At 49.8% G+C, this 8,011-nt stretch overlaps 1 pseudogene; it reads right to left on the minus strand.

Moving 5' to 3' along the window:
• Positions 1 to 495: 495 nt before the first annotated feature.
• On the minus strand, positions 496 to 1,334 carry LOC117072182 (annotated as a pseudogene).
• Between the last annotated feature and the right edge of the window lie 6,677 nt (positions 1,335 to 8,011).

Genomic DNA, 8,011 nt, shown 5'->3' on the forward strand with positions numbered 1-8,011 from the left:
ACAGGTAGGCGCGACCACCATCGGCTAAGTTTTTGTATTTTTAGCAGAGATGGGGTTTCATCTTGTTGGCCACGCTGGCTTCGAACTCCTGGCCTCAAGTGATCCATCTGCCTTGGCCCCACAAAGTGCTGGGATTACAGGCGCGAGCCACCGCGCTGGCCCTACTTCACTCCTAACGCCCACCATAGGTGCTTCCAAATGTTTGCTGAATGACAAGGTGAACGAGTGAATGGGACTACGTGACTTCGGGCAGCAGGCAATCCTATTCCTTGGACCTCAGTTTCACTTTTTGTAAAGCAAGCCTGTCTCTCCCTCTCTGGCCTAAAAGCCTGAGTTCTGGGCTTGAGATGAGCCTGTCCTGTAGAGCAGACTCCAGGTGGACGTTGAGCTGCGTCTTCTAGGAGGCCAGGATCCGGCCAGCTCTTGGCTCCAGTCCTCTGGCGAGACCCCGCATGCCCAGTCCCAGGGCCGCCGGACCCAACCTCCCTCTGTTACCTAAGGCCCCCCCCCCCCCCCGTCTCTGCACAGCTCGCTCCCCATTGGTCGGGGGCGGGGCGGGCGGGCCCTGGGCGCCCGGCTCCGCTGGGGGCGGGGCGGCAGGCGGCGGGCGGGGCCGTCTACACCTGCATGGTGTGTGTCCCGGCCTCAGCCCAGCGCCTGCTGCAGCTCCTTGATCCGAGCCGGATCCTGAGCAGCGAACACCGGCTGAAGCGGCGGCGGCGGCCCAGCCCATGGGCTCCCTTGTTGAGGCTGCCGCCTCTCTGTCGGCTGCTCAGCTGCGCTCTAGTCGGCCCAGGCGCCGCAGCGAGGAGCTAGCACTGGGAGGCGGCGGCCCGAGGTGAGACTGGGCGACGGGCGACGGGGTCTCTGGACCGGGCGGGGGTCTCTGCGCCGGGCGTGGCGGCTCCGAGCTGGGCTCCGCAGGGTCCGGGGTCGGGATCCCGGGTCCGTGCGCCTGGGCTTTGTCTCTGCCTCGGGTGGCACCGGGGGCTTCGCGTCTGCTGCGATACCGCGTGGGCCAGCGCGGGGGTCTCGGGCGCCCTGCGGGTGCGGGCCGGTCCCCACTGCTCCACTGCTCCCGGGCTCCCCGCGTCTTCCGCGGAGGGGACTGCATGGACCCGGGCGCTGGCTTTTGCCCGCTCCTCCGCGGACTGGCTGGTCCCTGCGTGCGGCAGAGTGGGCCCTGCATGGACCCACTCATGGAACGGGGTCCAACGCCCTCCCCGCCCTCGCTCGCAATGAGACTGCTTCGCCAGACTCACCGAGGGGACTGCGCGGACCCTCAGACGAGGGAGTCAGTGACTCTGGGTGGGGGCTCTTTCCTGGCCCCGCATGATGGCTTCCTGAGTGTTTTGTCACTTATCTAGGTGGCTACGTGGACCCGCGGGCGTGGGTCCTGGCTGCCCTGCTAGTGGGGCTGTGCGCCGCCCCATGACTCGTCTGGGTCGACCCCGCCTGGGACGCGCGTGTAGTAGGGGTCTGTGCCCGGGGTGCGCGATTGCTGGGGGCGCACTGCCCCCGCCCCGTGATTTATCCTCTCACTTGCTGGGCGGGAGAAAGCGAAAGGCGCGGGCCCGGAGCTGTCGCGCAGCGCCCTCTCCGACCTCTGCCCAGGCCGGCGCGTCCCAGGGAACGAGGGGTTGTCACCGAGCGTCCCACCGCCGCACTTCCTGCTCTGGCCTTCGGCTGGGCTCTGATTGGTGGAAGCAGGGCCCTTCTGCCTGGCGCTTCTTGATTTCTTCCGTTAGTAATGGGAAGAAAAAAAAATCTGGAAAGCCAGATTGAACTTTGTAGCTCTCAGAGCCTGGAGAGTGGAAGAAACTCGCCCAAGAATTTGGCGGGCTGAAAATGCGTTTCAAGCAGGAGCATCCACACCCATGGAATGAGGCCAAGGCAGTTACAGTTAGAGGTCAGATTTATGAGGGGGGAGCCAGGGTGAGGGCCATAGGTGGGGAGACTCTGACCTCAGCTTGATGGGGAGACCTGATGCTGCCCCTCAGACGCGTATTTCTCAGCCACCAGAGAAAGTGGAATCACTCCTTAGTGAATGCTTTCATCAAACTTTTGAAAAACCTGTAATGTCCCAGGAAGCAAAATCGAACTGGACAGTTTTCCCCTTTTAAGAGTGTTAAACGTCCTGGAGACAAACAGCAGAAGGCTCAAGGAGTACAAATACTCAACCTGAAGTTCTTTCTGAACAACAGATGGTGTATAAGTAACAGGCATACGAGACAAAACTGAACTAATCACCACAGCTGTGGCTTCTAGCCCTGTAGCATGTCATGCAGGCCCTTTTGCCTTCTCTGCCCTCCGCTGTCCCAGACCCCAAGGCTACAGCCCACCTCCAGTCATCAGCTCCTGCCGACCCATTGCTATGAACTGTTTTGGTGGCTCCCTTCTCTCTGAAGTTTTGCATGTTCTCCTGAAGTCCTGGTCTTTGAGAGCTTATGATCTGCAGGGACAGATTGGCTTTGGGCAGTACATAGTTAACTGTAGCACAGCTTGAAAAATGCTCTGATAGAGGTGGGCAGGCAGTTTGTACATGCGGGTAAGTGTGAGGTCCTTTTTCAATACCATGAATTCAAGTATTCATGCTATTTAAAATCTGCAATTCTTTGACTCTCCAGAGGGTTTTAGATTAATTTTTTTTCTATTACTTCCTAGTGTTTGTTGCATAGTTCAGAGTACTTGATTAAAACTTACCAGGTTGGCTGGGTGCGGTGGCTCACACCTGAAATCCGAGGACTTTGGGACGTCCAGGCAGGTGGATCACTTAAGGTCAGGAGTTCAAGACCAACCTGGCCAACATGGTGAAACCCTGTCTCTACTAAAAATAGAAAAATTAGTTGGGTGTGGTGGTGGGCTCCTGTAATCGCAGCTACTCGGGAGACTGAGGCAGGAGAATAGCTTGAACCCAGGAGGTGGAGGTTGCAGTGAGTGAAATGGCTCCACTGCACTCCAGCCTGGACAATAGAGTGAGACTTCCTCTCAAAACAAAAACAGAAACAATGTACTGGGTCTACCTCCGGCTCTGGAATTTTCCTGGAAGGTCTTCTCTTCTGGGCTTCATTTTTCTCACTTTTGAGGATTGTAAACGACATAATTTCCAAGAATTGTTGCCCTACACCTTTAATTCTTTCAAGCAAATATAGCAGAGAAAAATTCTCTTCCCCACCATGGTGTAAGGAAGTCTCTCACAGAAGGGGACACTTGGGTATGGAGAAGACACAGGGTATATATATATATGTATTTTTTTTTTTTTTTTGGAGTTGGAGTTTTGCTCTGTTGCCCAGGCTGGAGCGCAGTGGCAGGATCTCCGCTCACTGCAAGCTCGGCCTCCTGGGTTCACTCCATTCTCCTACCTCAGCCTTCCAAGCAGCTGGGACTATAGGCGCCTGCCACCACGCCCGGCTAATTTTTTGTATTTTTAATAGAAACAGGATTTCACTGTGCTAGCCAGGATGGTCTCCATCTCCTGACTTCGTGATCTGCCTGCCTCGGCCTTCCAGAGTGCTGGGGATTACAGGTGTGAGCCACTGTGCCTGGCCGACAGAGGATATATTTTTGAGCTCTACATTTCAGAGTTCTTTTCTCTAGCCCTGGCCTGGGTCCCAAACAGGGAACTTAATTCACTCTATCACTGAAGTATACTCTTGCTTTGATGCCATTGGTATGTTGTCCTAGAGATTTGCTGTGGTTGCCAGGAGTGTTTCATAGTTAAGAACTGATGCAACCTCTCTTTTGTCAGTTATGAGTCTATAACCATCTTGTTTCCTTTAGTATTATCTCCCTGGAAATGGAAGGTCAGAGATGAAGTTTTCTTAGATTCTAAGTCTCAGTCTTTGGTATCTACCTTTGTCTGTCTCCCATGTCACCTGCTGTTTTTTTTTTTTCTCACCTGTTTTTCATTTTAATGTTTTTATTGGATAGATGTCTATTATTGCAGGCTACCTCAAAACATTTTTGGATGTTGACAGGATATAAGTATGAATAATATGTAAAAGATAACTTATTCTAGTTCTTTTGAGCAGAGGATTTGGTTTCGATATGTGGCCCTATTAAAGCTTTTGTTAAGTCCAAGTACTTTCTGAACTTCAGTTCCCTCACCTGTAAAATGGAGTTAGTTGTTAGTAATAACTGTTCTGCCTAACTCAGGAGATTGTTTTGAGGATGAAATGAAACCATGAATGTAATGGAATTTTGTAAATTTTAAATGAAATATTGTATTACCTAAGATTTTTTTTTTCTTTTTTTTCTTTTTTTTTGAGACGGAGTCTCGCTCTGTCGCCCAGGCTGGAGTGCAGTGGCCGAATCTCAGCTCACTGCAAGCTCCGCCTCCCGGGTTTACGCCATTCTCCTGCCTCAGCCTCCCCAGTAGCTGGGACTACAGGCGCCCGCCATCTCGCCTGGCTAGTTTTTTTGTATTTTTTTAAGTAGAGACGGGGTTTCACCATGTAGACCAGGATGGTCTCAATCTCCTGACCTCATGATCCACCCGTCTTGGCCTCCCAAAGTGCTGGGATTACAGGCTTGAGCCACCGCGCCTGGCCAATATTTTTTTTTTTAACACTGTATTAAGAATGGAATGAATCTGGGTTTTCCTTTGAAATCCCAAATGTTTAATACAGAAAGTTTTATGTGTCTGTTGGAGCTTCATTAGGATTGTTTTTCTATCTTCATTGGCCAGTATTGTTTTTATATTTTAGCATTTTTGGGGACCATCAAAATTTGTGTTCAGTTATCATTAATATTTTACAAAGTTATTGAATGTGCATGATTTAGTTCTTAACAATCTCTTCAATAATTTACATTCCCATGTAAAAATGAAGTAATGAGCGTCCATGTAAATAACATTCCCATGCTTTAATGAAGCATAATTTCTTGACATTGCAGTTTCTAAGTGCCCTGTCTTGAGGTTGGAAAGCTAAAGGGCAGTAAAGGCCAGTCAGAGGTCAAGGTCAGCAAGCCTCACCTTTGACATTTGAAATCCAGCAGCAGGTATCACAGTGAACCCCATTCCAGCATCCAGGAAGTTTCTCTGCCCTGCCTCTCCTCCAGCCACCTCAGAATCTGTGTCTGCAGTGTTGGTCCTGCTTTCCTGTCTCTCCTCTGCCTTTTCTTTCTCTTCACCAACTTCTACCGAGTGCCTCTGATGTCCCAGACAGTGGCAGTGGGAGTACAAAGGCTAATAATCCCGGCCCTGGTCCTCAGAGAACTTATACTTTCTGTGCAGATATTAAGTTATACTGTCATATATAGTGTTGACAAACATTGATACAGATTTCCTGTGAAGTGCAGAAGCACCGTCGTAGAAGCAGAGATGCAGAGGCAGCACTGGTGACTCACACATGGAGAGCTGGAGTTCTTGGTCTAGTGAGATAAACTGACCTGGCATCATTTCAGTGCAGCGGAGTGGTGCTGGGATGGGCTCCCTCGGGCATCTGGGGCTGGGTTTGTCTGGTGTTTAGTCTCCTGCCTGGTCCTTAGAGTTTATCAGTAAGATGAGCATTGGGAGGTTTCTAAGTGAAAGGAAAGGCATCACTAACCTGAACCTGAAATTTGTAGGTGTTCTGGGCCATTTTGTAATTCACTGAATCTGTTTTGTCAGAGCAAGTCTATCATCTCTTTTGGATGGAGTGTGGCCAGCCTGCCTTGCGATGTAAGGAAATCAGGAAACACTTGTCAGGTGACAACACCGTGCCATCTTCTAGGGGTTTCCACGTAAATCACTGTATTCATTTCTGTTGCTGCTTTACCATTTCCACATATTTCATGGCTTAAAACAATTGAAATTGTATCATCTCACAGTTCTGTAGGGCAGAAGTCTGACGTGTGGTCACTGGGCAAAAATCACCATGTGGTCTGGGCTGCATTCCTCATTGGAGAATTGTTTCCAAGTGCTTTTGGCCAAATATAGTTCCTTGTGGTTGCAGGACTGAGGTGTCTGTTCCCTTGCTGGCCATCTCTTGGGGGCTGCCCTCAGCTCCTGAGGCCTCTATCTGGTCTTTGCACATGGTCCCATCAGCTCAGGACTAGCTGGGCCAGGGACCTGGTCAGGTTCTCCAGTTCCCCTGTGTGCATTTCTCTTCTTCCACTCCGTGAAAGTTCTATGCCCTATTTTAAAATATTTTTTTGAGATGGAGTCTCGCACTGTTGGCCAGGCTGGAGTGCAGTGGCGTGATCTCAGCTCGCTGCAACCTCTACCTCCCAGGTTCAAGTGATTCTCCTGCTTCAGCCTCCTGAGTAGCTGAGACTACAGGTGCCCGCCATGATGCCCGACTATTTTTGTATTTTTAGTAGAGATGGGGTTTCACCCGTTTAACCAGGGTAGTCTCCATCTCTTGATCTCGTGATCCGCCTGCCTTAGCCTCTCAAAGTGCGGAGATTACAGGCATGAACCACCTCGCCTGGACAGTTCTATGCTTTTAGAGGCTCATGGGATTAGATTGGACCTCCCTGGATAGCCCAGGATACTTCTCCTAAGGCCTGTGGCAAAGCCCTTTTGCTGAATGACATAGTCACAGGTCTCGGGGGTTGGAATCTCCCACCACAGTTACTGATCCACTTATTACAGCAGCCTGGGAGGTGCTTTTCATTGCCCCTGGTTAACAGATACTTTTTTTTTTTTGCAAATTGGCAGGAACATGAAGATCCTTCTTTTTTTTTTTTCTTTCTTTTTTTTTTTTTTTGAGATGGAGTCTCATTCTGTTGCCCGGGCTGGAGTGCAGTGGTGCAATCTTGGCTCACCACAACTTCCACCTCCCGGGTTCAAGCAGTTCTCCTGCCTCAGCCTCCTGAGTAGCTGGGACTACAGGCACGTGCCACCAAGCCCGGCTAATTTTTGTATTTTTAGTACAGATGGGGTTTCAGTATGTTGACCAGGCTGGTCACAAACTCCTGACCTCGTGATCCACCCACCTTGGCCTCCCAACGTGCTAGGATTACAGGCATGAGCCACCGCACCCAGCCATGAAGATCCTTCTGAAATGAAAAAACCGTTTCTCTGACTTGATGTGAGGCTGTTGGTGAGATTGATAGCAGTGGAGACAGGTCCGTCAGAAAAGGAGCTAAACTTTGTGTTTTGGAGTATTTTGATGGCCTGCCCTGATTATGTAAGTTTTGCTAAGAAGTCATTAGAGTAATTCTCTACTGGAAGAAACACCCATAAGGGAATTTGGGACCTTGCCTTTTCAATTTTACACAAAGGACTCTCCATGGGTGAAAGTACATGATTCCAGGTCCATTTCTAGAATGGAAACAGCTGCATCAACCCAACAGCGATTCACATTCCTGAGTTTGAGAGAATCCGATTGTTTCAAGGCTAAGCCAAAAGCCCATAAACAATGTTTGTACCTTTTTCATAGTTAGGAATTAGGTGCATCCTGTGTCAAGAAATAACTGATGGTGGTCACCAAGTAGTTTAAAACCAAGCAGGACCTCATTTTATCATGTGGGTGTTTTTGATTTTTTAAATGAAGTTTTTTATTTCCTGTGCAATAAATGACAAGCTCTGACTTGAAATACATTTCCTTTAATAAACCAGAATCTAGGCCGGGCCGGGTCACTCACACCTGTAATCCCAGACTTTGGGAGGCCGAGGAGGGCAGATCATGAGGTCAGGATATTGAGACCAACCTGGCTATAGTGAAACCCTGCCTCTACTAAAAATACAAAAAATCAGCCGGGCATGGTGGCAGGCACCTGTAGTCCCAGCTGCTCGGGAGGCTGAGGCAGGAGAATGGCGTGAACCCGGGAGGCGGAGCTTGCAGTGAGCCGAGATCATGCACTGCACTGCAGCCTGGACAACAAAGCGAGACTCTGTCTCAAAAAAAAAAAAAGAAAAATAAAGAAATCAGAATCTATAATCCTAAGGTTCTTACCCAGCTCTCAGAAATTTATGACGTCCCCAAAATCCTGTGCAACAATTTGTGTATATGCATCCATGTGTTATGGGAGACGATTTATAGCTCTCCATACATTTTCAAAGTGGTTGGATTCCAAAAAATTTTAG

This window comes from Trachypithecus francoisi, unplaced genomic scaffold (assembly GCF_009764315.1).
Source record: "Trachypithecus francoisi isolate TF-2019V2 unplaced genomic scaffold, Tfra_2.0 Lachesis_group4, whole genome shotgun sequence".
NCBI classification, from domain to species: Eukaryota; Metazoa; Chordata; class Mammalia; order Primates; family Cercopithecidae; genus Trachypithecus; species Trachypithecus francoisi.